The sequence below is a fragment of the Oncorhynchus masou genome, chromosome 3 (assembly GCF_036934945.1).
Source record: "Oncorhynchus masou masou isolate Uvic2021 chromosome 3, UVic_Omas_1.1, whole genome shotgun sequence".
NCBI classification, from domain to species: domain Eukaryota; kingdom Metazoa; phylum Chordata; class Actinopteri; order Salmoniformes; family Salmonidae; genus Oncorhynchus; species Oncorhynchus masou.
The window spans coordinates 6,478,204-6,503,203 of NC_088214.1; the positions used below are offsets into that span (position 1 = coordinate 6,478,204).

The following is a 25,000-nucleotide window of genomic DNA, read 5'->3' on the forward strand; positions in this document are numbered from 1 at the left end:
GAGTACCAGGAACACATTATGCTGGAGACAGTGGACAGAGTGGACCAGGAACACATTATACTGGAGACAGTGGACAGAGTACCAGGAACACATTATACTGGAGACAGTGGACAGAGTGTACCAGGAACACATTATACTGGAGACAGTGGACAGAGTGTACCAGGAACACATTATACTGGAGACAGTGGACAGAGTGGACCAGGAACACATTATACTGGAGACAGTGGACAGAGTGGACCAGGAACACATCATACTGGAGACAGTGGACAGAGTGTACCAGGAACACAAAATACTGGAGACAGTGGACAGAGTGTACCAGGAACACATTATACTGGAGACAGTGGACAGAGTGGACCAGGAACACATTATACTGGAGACAGTGATACAGTGGACAGAGTACCAGGAACACATTATACTGGAGACAGTGGGCAGAGTGTACCAGGAACACATTATACTGGAGACAGTGGACAGAGTACCAGGAACACATTATACTGGAGACAGTGGACAGAGTGTACCAGGAACACATTATACTGGAGACAGTGGACAGAGTACCAGGAACACATTATACTGGAGACAGTGGACAGAGAACCAGGAACACATTATACTGGAGATAGTGGACAGAGTGTACCAGGAACACATTATACTGGAGACAGTGGACAGAGTACCAGGAACACATTATACTGAGACAGTGGACAGAGTCAGGACACATTATACTGGAGACAGTGGACAGAGTGGACCAGGAACAGACGGAGAGTCAGGACAGAGCGGTCAGGAAGAGAGGTCACGGAAGAGGTCAGGACAGAGGGTCAGGACAGAGAGGTCAGGACAGAGAGGTCAGGACAGAGAGGTCAGGACAGAGAGGTCAGGACAGAGAGGTCAGGACAGAGAGGTCAAGATGAAGAGGTCATCTGTGGCTCTGCTTCAATATCCTCCATTTTAATCCATTCAGGTTCTATTGATATTTGTAAAACGACAAATTAAAGAATACCATAGCTGGCCATAATTACAGACACATGTGTCTCCTTCGCTATCCAGCACCTCCCCTAACCAGGTGTTCTACTCTGTTAGCCAGCACCTCTTCTAATCAGGTGTTCTACTCTGTTAGCCAGCACCTCCCCTAACCAGGTGTTCTACTCTGTTAGCCAGCACCTCCCTAACCAGGTGTTCTACTCTGTTAGCCAGCACCTCCCCTAATCAGGTGTTCTACTCTGTTAGCCAGCACCTCCCCTAACCAGGTGTTCTACTCTGTTAGCCAGCAGTGTTCTACTCTGTTAGCCAGCACCTCCCCTAACCAGGTGTTCTACTCTGTTAGCCAGCACCTCCCCTAACCAGGTGTTCTACTCTGTTAGCCAGCACCTCCCCTAACCAGGTGTTCTACTCTGTTAGCCAGCACCTCCCCTAATCAGGTGTTCTACTCTGTTAGCCAGCACCTCCCCTAACCAGGTGTTCTACTCTGTTAGCCAGCACCTCTTCTAATCAGGTGTTCTACTCTGTTAGCCAGCACCTCCCCTAATCAGGTGTTCTACTCTGTTAGCCAGCACCTCCCCTAACCAGGTGTTCTACTCTGTTAGCCAGCACCTCTTCTAATCAGGTGTTCTACTCTGTTAGCCAGCACCTCCCCTAACCAGGTGTTCTACTCTGTTAGCCAGCACCTCCCCTAATCAGGTGCTCTACTCTGCTAGCCAGCACCTATCCTAACCAGGTGTTCTACTCTGCTAGCCAGCACCTCCCCTAACCAGGTGTTCTACTCTGCTAGCCAGCACCTCTCCTAACCAGGTGTTCTACTCTGCTAGCCAGCACCTATCCTAACCAGGTGTTCTACTCTGCTAGCCAGCACCTATCCTAACCAGGTGTTCTACTCTGCTAGCCAGCACCTCTCCTAACCAGGTGTTCTACTCTGTACCTCCCCTAACCAGGTGTTCTACTCTGCTAGCCAGCACCTCCCCTAACCAGGTGTTCTACTCTGCTAGCCAGCACCTCCCCTAACCAGGTGTTCTACTCTGCTAGCCAGCACCTCCCCTAACCAGGTGTTCTACTCTGTTAGCCAGCACCTCCCCTAACCAGGTGTTCTACTCTGTTAGCCAGCACCTCCCCTAACCAGGTGTTCTACTCTGTTAGCCAGCACCTCCCCTAACCAGGTGTTCTACTCTGTTAGCCAGCACCTCCCCTAACCAGGTGTTCTACTCTGCTAGCCAGCACCTCCCCAATCAGGTGTTCTACTCTGCTAGCCAGCACCTCCCCTAATCAGTGTTCTACTCTGTTAGCCAGCACCTCCCCTAACCAGGTGTTCTACTCTGTTAGCCAGCACCTCCCTAATCAGGTGCTCTCCTGTTAGCCAGCACCTCCCCTAACCAGGTGTTCTACTCTGTTAGCCAGCACCTCCCTAACCAGGTGTTCTACTCTGCTAGCCAGCACTGCTCCCCTAACCAGGTGTTCTACTCTGTTAGCCAGCACCTCCCCTAACCAGGTGTTCTACTCTGTTAGCCAGCACCTCCCTAACCAGGTGTTCTACTCTGTTAGCCAGCACCTCCCCTAACCAGGTGTTCTACTCTGTTAGCCAGCACCTCCCCTAATCAGGTGTTCTACTCTGTTAGCCAGCACCTCCCCTAACCAGGTGTTCTACTCTGTTAGCCAGCACCTCCCCTAACCAGGTGTTCTACTCTGTTAGCCAGCACCTCCCCTAACCAGGTGTTCTACTCTGTTAGCCAGCACCTCCCCTAACCAGGTGTTCTAAGCCAGCACCTCCCCTAACCAGGTGTTCTACTCTGTTAGCCAGCACCTCCCCTAACCAGGTGTTCTACTCTGTTAGCCAGCACCTCCCCCAGGTGTTCTACTCTGTTAGCCAGCACCTCAACCAGGTGTTCTACTCTGTTAGCCAGCACCTCCCCTAATCAGGTGTTCTACTCTGTTAGCCAGCACCTCCCCTAACCAGGTGTTCTACTCTGTTAGCCAGCACCTCCCCTAACCACTTTGTTATGAAAAGCCTAAATACGTTCAGGAGTAAAATAAAGTCACTTAATAAGTTGCATGGACAGTAATAGCAGTATTTAACATGACTTTTGAATTACTACCTGTTCTCTGTACCCCACACGTACAATTATCTGTAACGTCAAACACAGATTCAACCACAAAGACCAGGGAGGTTTTCCAATGCCTCACAAAGAAAGGCACCTTTTACCATTTATGCCTCACAAGAAAAATTGGTGAATTCACCTTCTGATTGGTAGATGGGTAAACATTTTTAAAAGCAGACATTGAATATCCCTTTGAGCATGAAAAAAAGTTACTAATTACACTTAGGATAGTGTATCAATGCACCCAGTCACTACAAAGACACAGGCGTCCTTCCTAACTCAGTTGCCGGAGAGGAAGGAAACTGCTCAGGGATTTCACCATGAGGCCAATGGTGACTTTAAAACAGTTACAGAGTTTAAAGGCTGTGATAGGAAAAAACTGAGGATGGATAAACAACATTGTAGTTACTCCACAATACTAACATAATTGACAAAGTGAAAAGAAGGAAGTCTAAAAATATAAACGTATATTTCAAAACATGCATCCTGTTAGCATCAAGGCACTAAAAGTATTCTGTGAAAAAATGTGGCAAAGCAATTCACATTTTTACGTTGAATACAAAGTGTTATGTTTGGGGCAAATCCAATACAACACATCTCTGAGGATCACTCTCCATATTTTCAAGCATTATGGTGGCTGCATCATGTTAGGGGTATGCTTATAATCATTAAGGACACGGGAGTTTTTCAGGATTAAAAAATAAACAGAATGTAGTTAAGCACAGGAAAAATCCTAGAGGAAAGTCTGCTCCCCACCAAACACTGGGAGATGAATTCACCTTTCAGCAGAACAATAACCTAAAATACAAGGACAAAGGACAGGTAGCCTCGTGGTTAGAGTGTAGAGGTGGCAGGTAGCCTCGTGGTTAGAGTGTAGAGGTGACAAATCTATACTGGAGTTGCTTACTAGGAAGTCAGTGAATGGCCCTGAGTGGCCGTGTTACAGTTTTGACTTAAATCTACTTGCAAATCTATGGTAACAAACTGAAAATGGTTTAGCAATGATCAACAGCCTATTTGTCAAAGGTGGAAGAATTTAGAAAATAATAATGGGCAAATGTTGCACAATCCAGGTGTGGAAATCTCTCAGAGGCTCTCAGCTGTAATCGCTGCCAAAGGTGCTTCTATAAAGTTGTCTCAGGAGTTTGAATACTTACGTAAATTAGATATTTCTGTATTTAATTGTTAATAACTTTGCAAAACATGTTTTCACTTGGTCATTAACGGGTATTGCGTGTAGATAGGTGTCATTTAAAAAAAATGTTTTTTTATCTATTTTGAATTCAGGCTGTAACACGACAAAACGTGGAATAAATCAAGGGGTATGAATGCTTTCTGAAGGCCCTGTAGCAAACACGCACGCACGCACGCACGCGCACGCACGCACGCACGCACGCACGCACGCACGCACGCACGCACACACGCACACACACACACACACACACACACACACACACACACACACTGCATTTTCTTCCAAATGGATGCTGCTTCAATCAGCAGAGGAGTAATGGCATGATTTGGAAGTGAAATTAGTTTTAGCGAGGCGAGCAGGGAAATGTCCCTTCCCACAAAACGGATTTATGCTTCATCTCCTTCCGTCGGCACGACGACCACGCAGCACACCGCCCCGTAGAGCTGTAAAACATTTATTTATATATTTATAGAGCTAAGCGGTGGCGCTGGCGACGTCCTAGACTTTAATACAAGAAGAGAAATAAGGAGTAAATAGATATGGATCATATAACAAGGAGGAGGAGCTGAAGATTATAGAACAATTAACAACACTACGCTAATTAGCATAAGATTATGATCCAGAGAGAAACTACACAACCACGTTCCATATCAATAGGCCACGCAGTCAGACTTCACCAGAGAGATTGGTAATGTGAAACTATAAGGTACTCGGTTTGTCCTTGGACTTCAGCGTGTTATCTATGCTATTCAGAGAATTTTGAGCAATACATGACTGAAAGTTTGGTCATGTATGGGTGTGGCTTACCTGAGCTCTAATAATGACCAGAGTGTATCGGGACGCTGAGCTCTAATAATGACCAGAGTGTATCAGAACACTGAGCACTAATAATGACTAGAGTGTATCGGGACACTGAGCTGTCATAATGACTAGAGTGTATCAGAACACTGAGCTGTCATAATGACTAGAGTGTATCAGAACACTGAGCTCAAATAATGACTAGAGTGTATCAGAACACTGAGCTGTCATAATGAATAGAGTGTATCAGAACACTGAGCTGTCATAATGACTAGAGTGTATCAGAACACTGAGCTGTCATAATGAATAGAGTGTATCAGAACACTGAGCTGTCATAATGAATAGAGTGTATCAGAACACTGAGCTGTCATAATGACTAGAGTGTATCAGAACACTGAGCTGTCATAATGAATAGAGTGTATCAGAACACTGAGCTCTCATAATGACCAGAGTGATCGGGACACTGAGCTCTAATAATGACCAGAGTGTATCAGAACTGTCTGTCATAATGAATAGAGTGAACAGAACACTGAGCTGTCATAATGACTAGAGTGTATCAGAACACTGAGCTCAAATAATGACTAGAGTGTATCAGAACACTGAGCTGTCATAATGAATAGAGTGTATCAGAACACTGAGCTGTCATAATGAATAGAGTGTATCAGGACACTGAGCTGTCATAATGAATAGAGTGTATCAGAACACTGAGCTGTCATAATGAATAGAGTGTATCAGAACACTGAGCTGTCATAATGACTAGAGTGTATCAGAACACTGAGCTGTCATAATGACTAGAGTGTTCCAGAACACTGAGCTGTCATAATGAATAGAGTGTATCAGAACACTGAGCTGTCATAATGACTAGAGTGTATCAGAACACTGAGCTGTCATAATGACTAGAGTGTATCAGAACACTGAGCTGTCATAATGAATAGAGTGTATCAGGAACACTGAGCTGTCATAATGACTAGAGTGTATCAGAACACTGAGCTGTCATAATGAATAGAGTGTATCAGAACACTGAGCTGTCATAATGAATAGAGTGTATCAGAACACTGAGCTGTCATAATGAATAGAGTGTATCAGAACACTGAGCTGTCATAATGAATAGAGTGTATCAGAACACTGAGCTGTCATAATGAATAGAGTGTATCAGACCACTGAGCTGTCATAATGAATAGAGTGTATCAGAACACTGAGCTGTCATAATGACTAGAGTGTATCAGAACACTGAGCTGTCATAATGACTAGAGTGTATCAGAACACTGAGCTCAAATAATGACTAGAGTGTATCAGAACACTGAGCTGTCATAATGAATAGAGTATCAGAACACTGAGCTGTCATAATGAATAGAGTGTATCAGGACACTGAGCTGTCATAATGACTAGAGTGTATCAGAACACTGAGCTGTCATAATGACTAGAGTGTATCAGAACACTGAGCTGTCATAATGAATAGAGTGTATCAGAACACTGAGCTGTCATAATGAAGAGTGTATCAGAACACTGAGCTGTCATAATGAAGAGTGTATCAGAACACTGAGCTGTCATAATGACTAGAGTGTATCAGAACACTGAGCTGTCATAATGACTAGAGTGTATCAGAACACTGAGCTGTCATAATGAATAGAGTGTATCAGAACACTGAGCTGTCATAATGAATAGAGTGTATCAGAACACTGAGCTGTCATAATGAATAGAGTGTATCAGAACACTGAGCTGTCATAATGAAGAGTGTATCAGAACACTGAGCTGTCATAATGAATAGAGTGTATCAGAACACTGAGCTGTCATAATGACTAGAGTGTATCAGAACACTGAGCTGTCATAATGACTAGAGTGTATCAGAACACTGAGCTGTCATAATGACTAGAGTGTATCAGAACACTGAGCTGTCATAATGAATAGAGTGTATCAGAACACTGAGCTGTCATAATGACTAGAGTGTATCAGAACACTGAGCTGTCATAATGAATAGAGTGTATCAGAACACTGAGCTGTCATAATGACTAGAGTGTATCAGAACACTGAGCTGTCATAATGAATAGAGTGTATCAGAACACTGAGCTGTCATAATGACTAGAGTGTATCAGAACACTGAGCTGTCATAATGAATAGAGTGTATCAGAACACTGAGCTGTCATAATGACTAGAGTGTATCAGAACACTGAGCTGTCATAATGAATAGAGTGTATCAGAACACTGAGCTGTCATAATGAAGAGTGTATCAGAACACTGAGCTGTCATAATGACTAGAGTGTATCAGAACACTGAGCTGTCATAATGAATAGAGTGTATCAGAACACTGAGCTGTCATAATGAATAGAGTATCAGAACACTGAGCTGTCATAATGACTAGAGTGTATCAGAACACTGAGCTGTCATAATGAATAGAGTGTATCAGAACACTGAGCTGTTATAATGAATAGAGTGTATCAGAACACTGAGCTGTCATAATGACTAGAGTGTATCAGAACACTGAGCTGTCATAATGAAGAGTGTATCAGAACACTGAGCTGTCATAATGACTAGAGTGTATCAGAACACTGAGCTGTCATAATGAAGAGTGTATCAGAACACTGAGCTGTCATAATGACTAGAGTGTATCAGAACACTGAGCTGTCATAATGAATAGAGTGTATCAGAACACTGAGCTGTCATAATGACTAGAGTGTATCAGAACACTGAGCTGTCATAATGAATAGAGTATCAGAACACTGAGCTGTCATAATGACTAGAGTGTATCAGAACACTGAGCTGTCATAATGACTAGAGTGTATCAGAACACTGAGCTGTCATAATGAATAGAGTGTATCAGAACACTGAGCTGTCATAATGACTAGAGTGTATCAGAACACTGAGCTGTCATAATGACTAGAGTGTATCAGAACACTGAGCTGTCATAATGAATAGAGTGTATCAGAACACTGAGCTGTCATAATGACTAGAGTGTTCCAGAACACTGAGCTGTCATAATGACTAGAGTGTATCAGAACACTGAGCTGTCATAATGACTAGAGTGTATCAGAACACTGAGCTGTCATAATGACTAGAGTGTATCAGAACACTGAGCTGTCATAATGAATAGAGTGTATCAGAACACTGAGCTGTCATAATGAATAGAGTGTATCAGAACACTGAGCTGTCATAATGAATAGAGTGTATCAGAACACTGAGCTGTCATAATGAATAGAGTGTATCAGAACACTGAGCTGTCATAATGAATAGAGTGTATCAGAACACTGAGCTGTCATAATGAATAGAGTGTATCAGAACACTGAGCTGTCATAATGAATAGAGTGTATCAGAACACTGAGCTGTCATAATGAATAGAGTGTATCAGAACACTGAGCTGTCATAACACTGCTGATCCCTCAACACCAGCTCTGCTCGTCATCTCTACGTCTCACTTGTCCTATATCCTCTCCCCTCCTCTCCCCTCCTCACCTGTCTCTTGGTTGACAGTAGCTCGTGTGACGAAGTGTCATGTCAGACGATGCAGGCCTCTGATTGACATCTCACGTAACATCCAGGGCTCTAGTTCAGAGCGACTGTCAGATAATGTCCAGAGATAAATCATCATGAGTGGGATTACACGACTAAAACCAGACATTCCTTACCTTGGGGTAATAACACATTTTTCAAAAAGCATATCAAATACTTATTGCAGTCTTATTAATACAATTTCTTAATACAATTTCAGTCACTGGAGTGACATACATTAGGTGGAGAAGAGCACTAAAACAACAATAATTCAAGTGTCCTCATAACGATAGCAACAAAGTTACGTTTGGCACCGAGTGTGTATCCAGCATGCCGATCGTAATGTAGAGACGCTGGGTGCCTGGCCGTTCGCCGTCCCAGACATTGATCTGTGATGGAAAGCACTGTCTGTTACGTCTCGCCCGGGAACAGGACACGTAGACGAGGGCGATCCATTATAGTGCTAAACGTCCATTACACACACACACACACACACACTAAACGTCAACTAAACCATCCGTCGTCCCTCCCAAATCACCCACTAATGGGAAATCTTGTTTCAACAGAGAAATCCATACCTTTCTGTTGTTAACTACATTTGAGGGTTCCACCGGGGACTATAGAGTAAGTGATTTATGAAAAGAATTGGAACAGACAAAGAGGAAAAGATGAGATGTTAGAATGTAAGAATGAAAGCTCTGAACAGATTCTCTACCAGTCTTTGAGTCTCAGTCGGCCCTGTAAAAAAGAATGTTGAGGAGCAACAGACTAACGGCTTATTGGTTGTTCGGAAACCAAGGCTACAGGATCAGAAGTGAAACAGTGACCAGTGTGTTCGAGTGTCGGTACGCCTCGCTCAGCTTAAAATCACCAGACAACGCCCTAAAGCACAGGAGGAGTGACTGAGTGTTTGTTTGAACAAATAAACCAATCAAATACCAGAAGAAACAAACAATCCAGCAAATAAACCAATCAAATACCAGAAGAAACAAACAACCCAGCAAATAAACCAATCAAATACCAGAAGAAACAAACAGAGCCGGTAACTTAAATGGTGGGGCGGCAGGTAGCCTAGTGGTTAGAGTGTAGAGGAGGTAGGTAGTCTAGTGGTTAGAGTGTAGAGGAGGTAGGTAGCCTAGTGGTTAGAGTGTAGAGGAGGTAGGTAGCCTAGTGGTTAGAGTGTAGAGGAGGTAGGTAGTCTAGTGGTTAGAGTGTAGAGACGGCAGGTAATCTAGTGGTTAGAGTGTTGAGGTGGCAGGTAGCCTAGTGGTTAGAGTGTAGAGGTAGGCAGGGTTAGAGTAGACTCGTGGTTAGAGTGTAGAGGCGGCAGGGTAGCCTAGTGGTTAGAGTGTAGAGGCGGCAGGGTAGCCTAGTGGTAAGAGTGTAGAGGCGGCAGGGTAGCCTAGTGGTTAGAGTGTAGAGGCGGCAGGGTAGCCAAGTGGTTAGAGTGTAGAGGTGGCAGGTAGCCTAGTGGTTAGAGTGTAGAGGCGGCAGGGTAGCCTAGTGGTAAGAGTGAAGAGTGGTTAGAGCGGCAGGGTAGCCTAGTGGTTAGAGTGTAGAGGCGGCAGGGTAGCCTAGTGGTTAGAGTGTAGAGGCGGCAGGGTAGCCAAGTGGTTAGAGTGTAGAAGTGGCAGGTAGCCTAGTGGTTAGAGTGTTGGACTAGTAACCGAAAGGTTGCAAGTTTGAATCCCCGAGCTGACCAGGTACAAATCTGTTGTTCTGCCCCTGAACAGGCAGAACAACAGGCCGTCATTGTAAATGAGAATTTGTTCTTAATAACTGACTTGCCTAATTAAAAAAAGGGCTGGGCGATATGGCCTAAAAACCATCTCTCTATCTTTTCAAACGTATAGCTGATTTACGATATATATATCTAAAAAAAATAAAGTTTTCTCTAAATAAGCTTGGTTGTACAATTAAAAATGTCAAACACACTGCATTTTAGGCAGTCAGCAATAACCTAATGAATTCAGGGATTGTGACGTTCTACCTAGACTTTAGACTTAGACAAGTGTACATTTTCCACAAACATCAGACCTCACTAATAATTCAACCTGGATTTTTGGTAATAATCACTGAACTGGCTTTCAAGTCTCTCTGTGAAAATGCCCCTTTACGTTACGAATTTAACTAGAAACGTGCATAACGCACATTCACTAATAATGACTAACTTACTGTAGGTATTCTAGAACATGAACACAGGCCTCATTAACAATCTCTCAAGAACAAGCCCACGTCCAAGTGAGTAGACAGCTAATCTTTATATTTAAACCTTAGCCAACTTGGATCTATATGCTAGCTAACAAAGTAGAACAGTTGAATAGTTATGAACACACCCTTCTGTCTGTCTGCAACTGTTTGAACAGCATGCTAGCCTGTCTGTCCACTTTGTTCAGATGTTCAAATCAAAATGGCCTATCTTATTTCTCAGAATGAGAAACAATTCCTGTGATTTATACTTATTGCACATTTATAAAAACCCAGCCATTGACAGCTAGTGTAACAGTCTTTGGCTAAAATGCTGGTACATTCATTGTTACTCTCGTTTTAGTAGTGTCTGCTCTGCGTACAAATCTGAGGAGTTGAGACATGAAAAGGATATCTCTATAAAGGTTAACTACTCCTCTATTACAGTCAAATAATGTCTCGGTGTGTTTTGGTGTCCATATAAGCGATTCTGTTGGATCAAACCTTAAATGCAAAAAAAAAAAAATCTAATTAATTTGAATACATGTTAATATTCCAAGTTAGTTTCCAAATTAGTTAGTTATTCAATGTTATTCAATGTTTTAGTTTTTATGAGAGTTTAATGTCAGCTTGTTGTCATGTCGTCTTAGGAGTCGTGTCTCCTCTGTGTGCACCTTCCTATTTACACACACACCAAGCCCCTCCCCCTGCCATTCACATCAACAAAAGATGACCGATCACTTCCTCCTCTCTGACAAGCCCTCGGGCCCATAGTGTTCTGGTCAAAAGTAGTGCACTATGTCAGGAATAAGGTGGGATTTGGGACAGTCAAAAGTTATTTCCCCTGAGTCGACCAAGTTATTTCCCGAGTCAACCAAGTTATTTACCCTGAGTCGGCCAAGTTATTTCCCTGAGTCGACCAAGTTATTTCCCCTGAGTCTACCAAGTTATTTACCCTGAGTCGGGCCAAGTTATTTCCCCTGAGTTGACCAAGTTATTTCCCCTGAGTCGACCAAGTTATTTACCCTGAGTCGGCCAAGTTATTTCCCGAGTCAACCAAGTTATTTACCCTGAGTCGGCCAAGTTATTTCCCCTGAGTCGGCCAAGTTATTTCTCCCGAGTCGACCAAGTCATTTCCCCTGAGTCGACCAAGTTATTTCCCCTGAGCCAACTAACGGTCAGACCATGGACTCTATAACCACCCCACAGTGGCATGGCTCAGACTGAGTCGTAAACAGGAAATTGCAGCAGAGGTGAGGAGAGCGACACCAAGACGTCAGGCTCAGAGGACATGAGAAGAAACCGGTCAGCAGGTAGCTGGTAGTGTTGGATCAAATCAAATCGTATTTGTCACGTGTGCCGAATACAACAGTGAAATGCTGACAGTAAACGGAAAGGTCGCTGGTTCGAATCCCAGAGCAGACTGATGTGCCCTGAACCCTGACTGTTCATGTAAGTCGCTCACACAACACATTGTCAATCTCACATTTTCTGTGTTTCCGTTTCCCTGCCCAGGGGTTCCAACAGGCGAGGCCACAGGTTTGTGGTTTGGTAAATGATTAACTAAGAGAAGTGAGGCTCTTGGCCTGCATTTACAGTGTCTCAGATTAGGAATCACATGTGGTGATATAAAAGGATAAAACTGATCCTAGATTCTACTCCGTAACTTTCTGTTAATACAGACCCTGATTTGGTCAGGCCAGGAGGACAGAGGAGGCGTTCAGTTCTCTCCGACTGGGAGGGAGAACACCCCATGGGTAAATGTGGTCTTTTCATGCCAAACAAAGCAAGACAGACATGTTGTCTTTACACAGTGTGCCCTGAGAGCTTAAGACGACTCTGGTGGAACAGGGCAAGCTGCTAAAAGGATATTTGGTATTTTTCTCTCTCTCTCTCTTTCTCTCTCCCGTTTTCTCTCTCTCTCTTTCATTCCGTCCGTGACACACTGCCTAGTGTTGAGCAACAGGCTTATATTGAGCAACACCTGCTGCCATTACTCTGCTAAGCTAATGCTATAAACACGCTATTGAGAAATTGTTTTATAACATAGGCCTAAGTGTAAAAAAATATATGAATGTATCATTTCAAATAGGCCTAATTGTTGGGGGGGGGGGGGATTACTCGGGAAACCCCTCCCGAAGGCATTACATCTCAGTGCTCGAGGCGTCACTACAGACCCTGGTTCGATTCCAGGCTGTATCACAACCGGCCGTGATTGGGAGCCCCATAGGTTGGCCCCAGCGTCGTCCGGGTTCGGCCAGCGGTAGGCCGTCATTGTAAATGAGAACTTGTTCTTAACCGACTTGCCTTAGTTAAATAAAAGGTTCAGGTAAAACAAATAAAAACTAAAAACACTAAAACAATGAAAAAAGAAAGAAATCCACCATCTACCATCAATTCTCAACATCTCTGCGAAGCTATTTCATTACTCTGCTAAAGATTCTACAGAGAAGCAGCTCAAAAAGCCCAACAGAATAAAGACCAAAGATGTTTGAAAAAAAGAAAGAAGACCGATTTCCATTGAACACTCACACCTAAAACTAACACACACTATTTAACCAGCCTGGCCTTTGGACAACGCTAACCTTTCCTGGGTAATCATGTGGGTTAAGCCTACATTTTAAATGAAACGCAGCCTAAACCATGAACCGTTTTAAAGCTTTCAAAAGCCTTGAATTGGCACTGTTTTTCAAACTCCAGGAAACAGCCGTCTCTTCCCTACTAGGGGGATCTCCCTATGCCAACCTCAGCTGCTCAGAACCTCAGAACCACAGCTACTCAGAACCACAATAGCTCAGAACCACAGCTACTCAGAACCTCATTAGCCCATAACCACAGTAGCCCAGAACCGCAGCTACTCAGAACCTCAGTAGCTCAGAACCTCAGCAGCTCAGAACCTCAGTAGCTCAGAACCACAGCTACTCAGAACCTCATTAGCCCATAACCACAGCTAGCCAGAACCGCAGCTCAGAACTCAGAACCTCAGCAGCTCAGAACCTCAGTAGCTCAGAACCACAGCAGCCCAGAACCTCAGCTAGCTCAGAACCTCAGTAGCTCAAACCTCAGCAGCTCAGAACCTCAGCAGCTCAGAACCTCAGTAGCTCAGAACCTCAGCAGCTCAGAACCTCAGCAGCTCAGAACCACAGCTACTCAGAACCACAGCTACTCAGAACCACAATAGCTCAGAACCTCAGCTACTCAGAACCTCAGTAGCTCAGAACCTCAGCTACTCAGAACCTCAGCTACTCAGAACCTCAGCTACTCAGAACCTCAGCTACTCAGAACCTCAGCTATACAGAACCTCAGCAGCTCAGAATCACAGAAGCTCTTTTTTAACTGAAATTCTTGTTGCTGAAACCTTAGCCTGTAGTTTGCCAGGGGAGATAAAGTCCACGTCCCAAAAGGCACCCTATTCCCAGCATAGTGCACTTCTTTTGACTAGTGCCCCATGCGCCGTAGAACATGGTGCCATTAGGGACGCAACGAAGGACAACTGGAAAAGCAGGTTATTGGGCCTGAAAGTAGCACTGCTGTAGACTCCGCGGGTGCCTCACCTTAACAGCGGTAGCTAGGGGACACACCACGAACACGCTATTCAAAATCCTGTTTAAAAAAAAACACAAAAAACCAGGGGAGGGCTTGCAGCAGACAGGGGCATTTACCAGAGAGGCGACCAATAGAGCTGAGCCAAGAGAAGGCTAAACTATTGTTTTGGCTTAACAAGCAAGAGTGAACAAGGACAAAAGAAAAAGACCACAAAAGAAGAGAGAGAAAATACCTCACTAGTGAAGAAGAGGATCACATCACCCTCGTTCTTTTAGGAGACAAGTTAACAAGGATCTTTTTACAGGGGGTTTTCTGTTTTGTTCCTATTGGTTTTTTCTCGAATTGACACCTGTGCTGAAGGGGGGTTGAATTAGCCTACTAATTTGCATGTCCAAAGTCTCAGTTACCATTACCATGTTTTACAACAGAAACATTTAAAATGTCACTTACCTAAATCTAGAAAATATATATATTTTGTATTCCCGTGAGAAACCTTCTTTTGGTAGTGAGTTCCAAGAATGATCTACCACAATATCCAAATCCTTCCGGAAATCCTTAAGGAATATCCTCCAGAATCCAGGGAAGGTTAAGAGAATCTTTATAGAACTCAAGTCGCTCTTCTCCCTGCTTAGATAATCCACAACTAACTGTTCACACCGTTGAAGAAAATTCTCTCTCTCTCTCTCTCTCTCTCACACACACTCTCTCACTCACTCACTCTCTCTCTCTCACTCACTCTCTCTCTCTCTCTCTCTCTCAGTAGTTTGCAGAGAGACCCTTCAGCACCAAAGGTTGATCACACACTGAGTTGTGTTCACACACAGCCGGGGAGGAGCCAAGCTCCAACCTGTGATGTCATAGGGTGTCGGATTTCACTGGGAAGGAGATGGATTGGCTTCCTGAACTCTGAACAACAAGAGAGACGGTTGGAGTTTACCTGTGCACAACAAAAAAGGTTTGGGGTATGTGTGCTTTTACAGATATGGAGAGGATTTCAGTGTAAGTCTGTGAGTGTGAAATAAATACAAGATTTTCGAGGTCTGAGTGGGAGATTTTATAATGAAAACAGTAAACGATAAATCCACTTCAATATCTAAAATAGATCCACTTCACATATCCACACAGATAGATCCACTTCACATATCCACACAGAAAAATCCACACAGATAGATCCACTTCCACACAGATAAATCCACACAGATAAATCCACACAGATCCACACAGATAGATCCACACAGATCCACACAGATAAATCCACTTCACATATCCACACAGATCCACACAGATAGATCCACACAGATCCACACAGATAAATCCACACAGATAAATCCACACAGATAAATCCACACAGATAGATCCACATCACATATCCACACAGATAGATCCACTTCACATATCCACACAGATAAATCCATTGACAGACAGACAGAGAAGTAAACAGGGGTCACAATACAACACAAGCTGTCTTGAACAGATTAGCAAACCAGTACTCTCAAGAGATTGGTTACAATTTGATTTAACCATCACAGCGTGTTCCTAGCGACGCTAACGCTAGCTAACTGCTCCAAATGTCATTTAGAGGCATGTCACTCTTGGTCTGCCGACAAAGTCATCAGCGATTGGATCGTCTCTAACCAATCAAGAGTATCAAAGCCAATGACACATTTTCAAAAACTGCCCACTTTACCCACGTGTGCTCAACCCATCGGTTTGTGGACCAATCAGACAGCCTCGAATATGTTGGCATTGGGTGAAGGGTCTCGGGGGGGGAGGTTCTCAGATCCGGACTCAAACTATCGTGCGTGGCCGTGGCGTAACGTTTTGCCGGAGTGAGGAGTCTGGGTAGCCAGGTAATGGCTTCTCTCTGACTGAAACCAGAGAGGAATCCAAAAAGCACCAAGACAGTTAAAAAGAAACAAGATGCTAATTCTAATTCTTCAAGCAGCAGAGCAACTATTAGCAGAATGTTAGAAACATAAAAAACGGTTCTATTCTACCTCTCTCCCTCCGCTCAGATTTCCTCTCGCCAAGGAAGCTAATCATTCAGAGCAGATGTTCCGGAATGTTTTGTGGGATTTATGACCCCGCCCCCACACACACACACCACACACACACACACCACACACACACACACACCACACACACCACACACACCATTCTCTAGGATTTATAACAGGCCTGAGAGGGAGCCTCAGGTGCTGCTTTCGCTTCTCTCAGTGATTCCTCACAAAACCCAAACAACAAAAAACATGATTTTGGGGGATTTTCCAGAAAATGTCATCCATAAAATAGTCCTTTGGAGGAAGTATGGTTGACATAAATTTGACATTTGTATTTAACAGCGTAATTGAGAAATAATAAATAAAAGTTGGGATATTTATGACAAAACACCGCTCTACGTCAGAACAGGAAGGTCAAACATTTCATCAGAACAGGAAGTGCGTCTCAGACAAAAAACACCGCTCTAACTCCGTCACCTTTGACATCAGAACAGGAAGTGCGTCAAACACCACTCTAACTCCGTCACCTTTGACATCAGAACAGGAAGTGCGTCAAACACCGCTCTAACTCCGTCACCTTTGACATCAGAACAGGAAGTGTGTCAAACACCAATCTAACTCCGCGTCAAACACCACTCTAACTCCGTCACCTTTGACATCAGAACAGGAAGTGCGTCATCGATGGATACAGGGGATTGAGACACATCCAATGCCAAAAACCAAACAGATATCTCTAGCTTAAAACGGATGGGGATGTTTTTATTATGCCAATTAGATTTCTGCGACCCTGGGACCCTTTGTTTAACCTTTACCTTTAACACACCATTGTGTTTTATCTGTAGATGCTACAAAGCAAACAGTGATGTCATGTGAAGCTTTACGGCTCTGAAATATGAGTACTATTTTTTTGTATTATTTGATTCATATTGAACAACATGAACATGAATATAGGAAATATATATATATATATTTTTTTTTTAATGTAAATGTTCAAATGTTTCTATCAGTGGAGGCTGGTGGGAGGAGCTATAGGAGAACGGGCTCATTGTAATGGCTGGAATTAACGGACTCAAACACATGGTTCCTCTGGACCTTTGGGGAGGAACTTTGTTCACTCAGCTCTAAGACGTGTGTGTGTGTGTGTGTGTGTGTGTGTGTGTGTGTGTGTGTGTGTGTGTGTGTGTGTGTGTGTGTGTGTGTGTGTGTGTGTGTGTGTGTGTGTGTGTGTGTGTGTGTGTGTGTGTGTGTGTGTGTGTGTGCCCCACTTAATATTCACAATGTAATACCTTGCAATGAGAAGCACATATAGCGAGACGGATCTGTACAATAAGTAAACTCCATGACCTGTGTCTTCAGGGTGACGTGGAGAGCCTGTCGTCTATTTAAACTACGACAACAACATAGAACGCTCACACCAGATATATCAGGCTCTACAGGCCAGAGTTTTCTACAATAGACCAGGAATCTCCCTGTCGCCAGTCAAGAGGAGAGACCGGCTGCTAACCAGACCTGGGACAGTATCCACAGTATCCACAAAATAATCCCAGAGTAAAAGTGCTGATCTGGGATCAGGTCGTCCCTGTCCAAAATAATCAGATTCATTATAATCTTAATGGCAAAACTGATCTTTGATCAGCACTCCTACTATGTTAATGTGGACCCTGTGTAAACTCCTGGCAGGCTGTTTCCCTTTAGAAAAATACCGGGTTTTTTTACATTTATTTTTGTTTTAACTAGTCAAGTCAGTTAAGAACAAATTCTTATTTACAATGACGGCCTAGGAAAAGCGGGTTAACTGCCTTGTTCAGGGGGCAGAACGACAGAGTTTTATCTTGTCAGTTCAGGGATTCGAGCTAGCAACCTTTCGGTTACCGACCCAACGCTCCAACCACTAGGCTATCTGCTGCGCCCCGTCCTATCGAAAGGTCAGTGTTGTCTAGGAAGGTCTGACCATCCTTTTCCCAAATAGACTAAGCTCATTCCAGGTTTATGATGTAATACATTATATACGTTGTCGTGACAATAGCATTACATTTGGTAAATATGAAAGGCCAACTGTAGTCTGAACTTCAAAATACACACATCCATGGTAAATATGAAAGGCATTTAATTAGGAAATCAGCTATTTTGTTTTTTCACGCTCAGGTTGACGTTACTGTGGAATTACCCACTAGGGAGTCGGTGAGGCTGAAGACCTTGCCTGCCTCAGATAAGAAATGTTCATCTGTCAAGATTGGCGCAGTCTCAAGGTCATATATGTTGCGTTGACACGGCCTGATTAAGTACCGTCACTTACATGTAAATTTAGAGTGTGGAGCAGTGTGGAGCAGTGTGGAGCAGAGTGGAGCAGAGTGGAGCAGAGTGGAGCAGTGTGGAGAAGAGTGGAGCAGTGTGGAGCAGTGTGGAGCAGAGTGGAGCAGTGTGGAGCAGTGTGGAGCAGTGTGGAGCAGTGTGGAGCAGAGTGGAGCAGTGTGGAGCAGTGTGGAGCAGAGTGGAGCAGAGTGGAGCAGTGTGGAGCAGTGTGGAGCAGAGTGGAGCAGAGTGGAGCAGTGTGGAGCAGTGTGGAGCAGAGTGGAGCAGTGTGGAGCAGTGTGGAGCAGTGTGGAGCAGAGTGGAGCAGTGTGGAGCAGTGTGGAGCAGAGTGGAGCAGAGTGGAGCAGAGTGGAGCAGAGTGGAGCAGTGTGGAGCAGAGTGGAGCAGTGTGGAGCAGTGTGGAGCAGTGTGGAGCAGAGTGGAGCAGTGTGGAGCAGAGTGGAGCAGTGTGGAGCAGAGTGGAGCAGAGTCCGAGCAGAGTGGAGCAGTGAACCTGGTACTCTGTGAATCTGGTAGTCAATCTGGACTCAGAGAATCTGGTACTCTGTGAACATGGTACTCTGTGAATCTGGTACTCTGGAACATGAGTACTCTGTCAATCTGGTAGTCAATCTGGACTCTGTGAATCTGGTACTCTGTCAATCTGGTACTCTGTGAATCTGAGTACTCTGTGAACCTGGTACTCTGTGAACCTGGTACTCTGTCAATCTGGTACTCTGTCAACATGGTACTCTGTGAACCTGGTACTCTGTGAATCTGGTACTCTGTGAACATGGTACTCTGTGAATCTGGTACTCTGTGAACATGGTACTCTGTGAACCTGGTACTCTGTCAATCTGGTACTCTGTCAATCTGGTACTCTGTGAATCTGGTACTCTGTCAATCTGGTACTCTGTGAATCTGGTACTCTGTGAACCTGGTACTCTATATTATGACGCTCAAGCTAGAAAAAGTGTCCCACTTAAACTACTGCACCTTCCCCCCCAAGGGACTTGGGAAACACCCCCAGTGAATTCTGGGAATTTATTACATATAAGACACACACACACAGAGCCCATCCCCCAATCCTTTCAATACATTTCAAAGGTTGACAACTTATCCTCCTCCCTTCAGTGAATTCAGAGGCTGACAACCCCCAACCCCGCACCCCAAACACACACAAACAAACAGAGAGAGAGAGAGCCCGTTAGTAGAGCTAGCTAGCAGTCTCAGTGATTTCACATGGCTTCTCTATGTGCCAAACAGCAGCACGCACACACACACACCACACGCACCCGCACACCACACATACACACACAAACACACACAAACACACACAAACACACACACGATTTGTTGCGCAACTCCAGAATCTCTTCTCAGAGTAGATAAGAACATCTGGAAACTACATATACTGAGGCCACATTTCTAGTAGCTGAGGATTTTAACAAAGTAAATTTGAGGAAAACATTCCCGAAGATCAACCAACACATTGACTGTAGCACTCTCTCTGGTAAAACATTGGACCGCTGCTCCTCAGTTTTTAGAAATGCCTTCAAGCCCCTCCCCCGCCCTCCCTTCGGCAAATCAGATCTCCATTTTGCTCCTGCCTTCCTATAGGCGGGAACTCAAACAGGGAGTACCCCATACCAAGGTCTATTCAACGCTGGTCTGACCAATCAGAATCCACGCTTCAAGATTGTTTTGATCACGCGGACTGGGATATGTTCCGGGTAGCCTCTGAGAATAATATCGACAGATACACGGATACGGTGACTCTGAGTTCATCAGGAAGTGTGGATAGATGGCAGCATACGCGCAAAACTGAAAGCGCGAACACCGGCATTTAACCACGGCAAGGTGACTGGAAATACGCCCGAATACAAACAGTGTAGTTATTTCCTCTGTAAGGCAATCAAACAGGCAAAACGTCAGTACAGAGACAAAGTGGAGTCGCAATTCAACGGCTAAGAGACAATCAGACACGAGACGTATGTGACAGGGACTCCAGACAATCAGACACGAGACAGACAATCAGACAATCAGACACGATATGTGACAGAGACTCCAGACAATCAGACAGGGATGTGACAGGGACTCCAATCAGACAAGACGTATGTGACAGGGACTCCAGACAATTAGACACGAGACGTATGTGACAGGGACTCCAGACAATCAGACACAGACGTCAGGGTCTACAGACAATCACGGATTACAAAGGGAAAACCAGACACGTCGCGGACACCGACGTCTAGCTTCCCGGACAAGCTAAACACCTTCTTTGCTCGCTTTCAGGATAATACAGTGCCACCTTGGATCAGCTACCAAGGACTGTGGGCTCTCCTTCTCTGTGACTGACGTGAGTATGACATTTAAGCGCGTTAACCCCAAAGCTGCTGGCCCAGACGGCCGCGTCCTCAGCGCACATCAGCGTCCTCAGCTGGCTCGAGTGTTGATAAAGGACATATTCAATCTCCCCGTCTGTTGTCCCCACTTGCTTCAAGATGTCCACCATTTATCCTGTACCCAAGAAAGCAAATGTAACTGAACTAAATTACTGTCAAATCAACGTTTATTTGTCACGTGTGCCAAAGACAACATGTGTAAACCTTACCGTGTGTGTGTGGTGTCTGTGTGTGTGTGTGTGTGTGTGTGTGTGTGTGTGTGTGTGTGTGTGTGCGTGCGTGCGTGCGTGTGGCAAGACAGTTAGAAAGGAGTGTGTGTGTGTGTGTAAGTAAGTAAGAAATAAAACAACAGTAGAAAGACATTTGAAAAAAAGAGGAGCAAGGCTTCATACAGACGCCCCGTAGCACTCACTTCTGTCATCATGAAGTGCTTTGAGAGACTAGTCAAGGATCATATATCACCTCCACCTTGTCTGTCACCCTAGACTCACTTCAAAATGCTTACCGCCCCAATAGATCCACTGATGCAATCCCCATCTCACTGCACACTGCCATATCCCATCTGTACAGGTGCAATACCTATGTAAGAATGTTATGTTGTTCATTGACGACAGCTCAGCATTCAACACCATAGTACCCTCCAAGCTCGTCAGTAAGCTCAGGGCCCTGGGTCTCGACCCCGCCCTGTGCAACTGGGTCCTGGACTTCCTGATGGGCCGCCCCCAGGTGGCGAAGTGGAGGTCTAAGGCACTGCATTGCGTCATTACAGACCCTGGTTCATGCCTGGGCTGTGTCATCACCGCCCCTGAGCGGGAGCACGTATAGTGCGGTGCACAATTGGCCCAGCGTTGTTTGGCTGGAGGGGAGTAGGCTGTCATTGTAAATAAGACCTCCACTTCGCTGATCCTCAACACAGGGGCCCCACAAGGGTGCGTGCTCAGCCCCCCTCCTGTACTCCCTGTTCACCCATGACTGCGTGGCCACGCATGACTTCAACTCAATCATCAAGTTTGCAGACGACACAACAGTAGTGGTTACCAACAATGACAAGACCTCTCACCCAACGTCAACAAAACAAAGGAGCTGATAATGGACTACAGGAAACAGCAGAGGGAGCACCCCCCCTCCCCTATCTACATCGATGGGACAGCAGCGGAGAAGGTGGAAAGCTTCAAGTTCCTCAGAGTACACATCACTGACGATCTTAAATGGTCCACCCACACAGACACTTTAATCATGGAACACGAGTCACTTTAATCATGGAACACTTGTCACTTTGATCATGGAACACTAGTCACTTTAATAATGGAACACTAGTCACTTTAATCATGGAACACTAGTCACTTTAATTATGGAACACTGCCCACTTTAATTATGGAACACTGCCCACTTTAATTATGGAACACTAGTCACTTTAATCGTGGAACACTAGTCACTTTAATCGTGGAACACTAGTCACTTTAATCGTGGAACACTAGTCACTTTTATCGTGGAACACTAGTCACTTTTATCGTGGAACACAAGTCACTTTTATCGTGGAACACAAGTCACTTTTATCGTGGAACACTAGTCACTTTAATTATGGAACACTGCCCACTTTAATTATGGACCACTGTCCACTTTAATTATGGAACACTAGTCACTTTAATCATGGAACACTAGTCACTTTAATTATGGAACACTGCTCACTTTAATTATGGAACACTGCCCACTTTAATTATGGAACACTAGTCACTTTAATCATGGAACACTAGTCACTTTAATCATGGAACACTGCCCACTTTAATTATCGAACACTAGTCACTTTAATCATGGAACACTAGTCACTTTAATCATGGAACACTAGTCACTTTAATCATGGAACACTAGTCACTTTAATCATGGAACACTAGTCACTTTAATTATGGAACACTGCCCACTTTAATTATGGAACACTGCCCACTTTAATTATGGAACACTAGTCACTTTAATCATGGAACACTAGTCACTTTAATCATGGAACACTAGTCACTTTAATCATGGAACACTAGTCACTTTAATTGTGGAACACTAGTCACTTTAATCATGGAACACTAGTCACTTTAATTATGGAACACTGCCCACTTCAATTATCGAACACTAGTCACTTTAATCATGGAACACTAGTCACTTTAATCATGGAACACTAGTCACTTTAATCATGGAACACTAGTCACTTTAATCGTGGAACACTAGTCACTTTAATCGTGGAACACTAGTCACTTTAATCGTGGAACACTAGTCACTTTAATCGTGGAACACTAGTCACTTTTATCGTGGAACACTAGTCACTTTTATCGTGGAACACTAGTCACTTTTATCGTGGAACACTAGTCACTTTAATCGTGGAACACTAGTCACTTTAATCGTGGAACACAAGTCAATTTTATCGTGGAACACTAGTCACTTTAATCATGGAACACTAGTCACTTTAATTATGGAACACTGCCCACTTTAATTATGGAACACTGCCCACTTTAATTATGGAACACTGCCCACTTTAATTATGGAACACTAGTCACTTTAATCATGGAACACTAGTCACTTTAATCATGGAACACTGCCCACTTTAATTATTGAACACTAGTCACTTTAATCATGGAACACTAGTCACTTTAATCATGGAACACTAGTCACTTTAATCATGGAACACTGCCCACTTTAATTATTGAACACTAGTCACTTTAATCATGGAACACTAGTCACTTTAATCATGGAACACTAGTCACTTTAATCATGGAACACTAGTCACTTTAATTATGGAACACTGCCCACTTTAATTATGGAACACTGCCCACTTTAACTATGGAACACTAGTCACTTTAATCATGGAACACTAGTCACTTTAATTATGGAACACTAGTCACTTTAATCATGGAACACTAGTCACTTTAATCATGGAACACTAGTCACTTTAATCATGGAACACTAGTCACTTTAATCATGGAACACTAGTCACTTTAATTATGGAACACTGCCCACTTTAATTATGGAACACTGCCCACTTTAATTATGGAACACTAGTCACTTTAATCATGGAACACTAGTCACTTTAATCATGGAACACTAGTCACTTTAATCATGGAACACTAGTCACTTTAATCATGGAACACTAGTCACTTTAATCGTGGAACACTAGTCACTTTAATCGTGGAACACTAGTCACTTTAATCGTGGAACACTAGTCACTTTAATCGTGGAACACTAGTCACTTTAATCGTGGAACACTAGTCACTTTAATCGTGGAACACTAGTCACTTTAATCGTGGAACACTAGTCACTTTTATCGTGGAACACTAGTCACTTTTATCGTGGAACACTAGTCACTTTTATCGTGGAACACTAGTCACTTTATCGTGGAACACTAGTCACTTTAATCGTGGAACACTAGTCACTTTTATCGTGGAACACTAGTCACTTTTATCGTGGAACACTAGTCACTTTTATCGTGGAACACTAGTCACTTTTATTGTGGAACACTAGTCACTTTAATCGTGGAACACTAGTCACTTTAATCGTGGAACACTAGTCACTTTTATCGTGGAACACTAGTCACTTTTATCGTGGAACACTAGTCACTTTAATTATGGAACACTAGTCACTTTAATCGTGGAACACTAGTCACTTTAATCAAGGAACACTAGTCACTTTAATCATGGAACACTGGTCACTTTAATCATGGAACACTAGTCACTTTAACCATGTTTACATACTGCTTTACTCACCTCATATGTACCTTACCAGTCAACAGTGTGGACACACCTACTCATTCAAATATTAGTCTTTATTTTGTTTTACACGTTTCTACATTGTAGAATAATAGTGAAGACATAAAAACTATGAAATAACACCTATGGAATCATGTAGTAACCACAAAAAGGGTTAAACACATCAAAATGTATTTTATTTTTGAGATTCTTCAAAGGAGCCACCTTGATGACAGCTTTGCACACTGTTGGGAAAATAGTTTGATTTGATTAACCATTTTTTTGTGTTATGTCA

General features: G+C 43.8%; 1 protein-coding gene across 1 annotated transcript in view; it reads right to left on the bottom strand.

Annotated features, from left to right (window-relative positions):
- LOC135509245 (receptor-type tyrosine-protein phosphatase F-like) overlaps positions 1–25,000 on the bottom strand; it is a 626,176-nt gene that overhangs the window by 339,897 nt on the left and 261,279 nt on the right.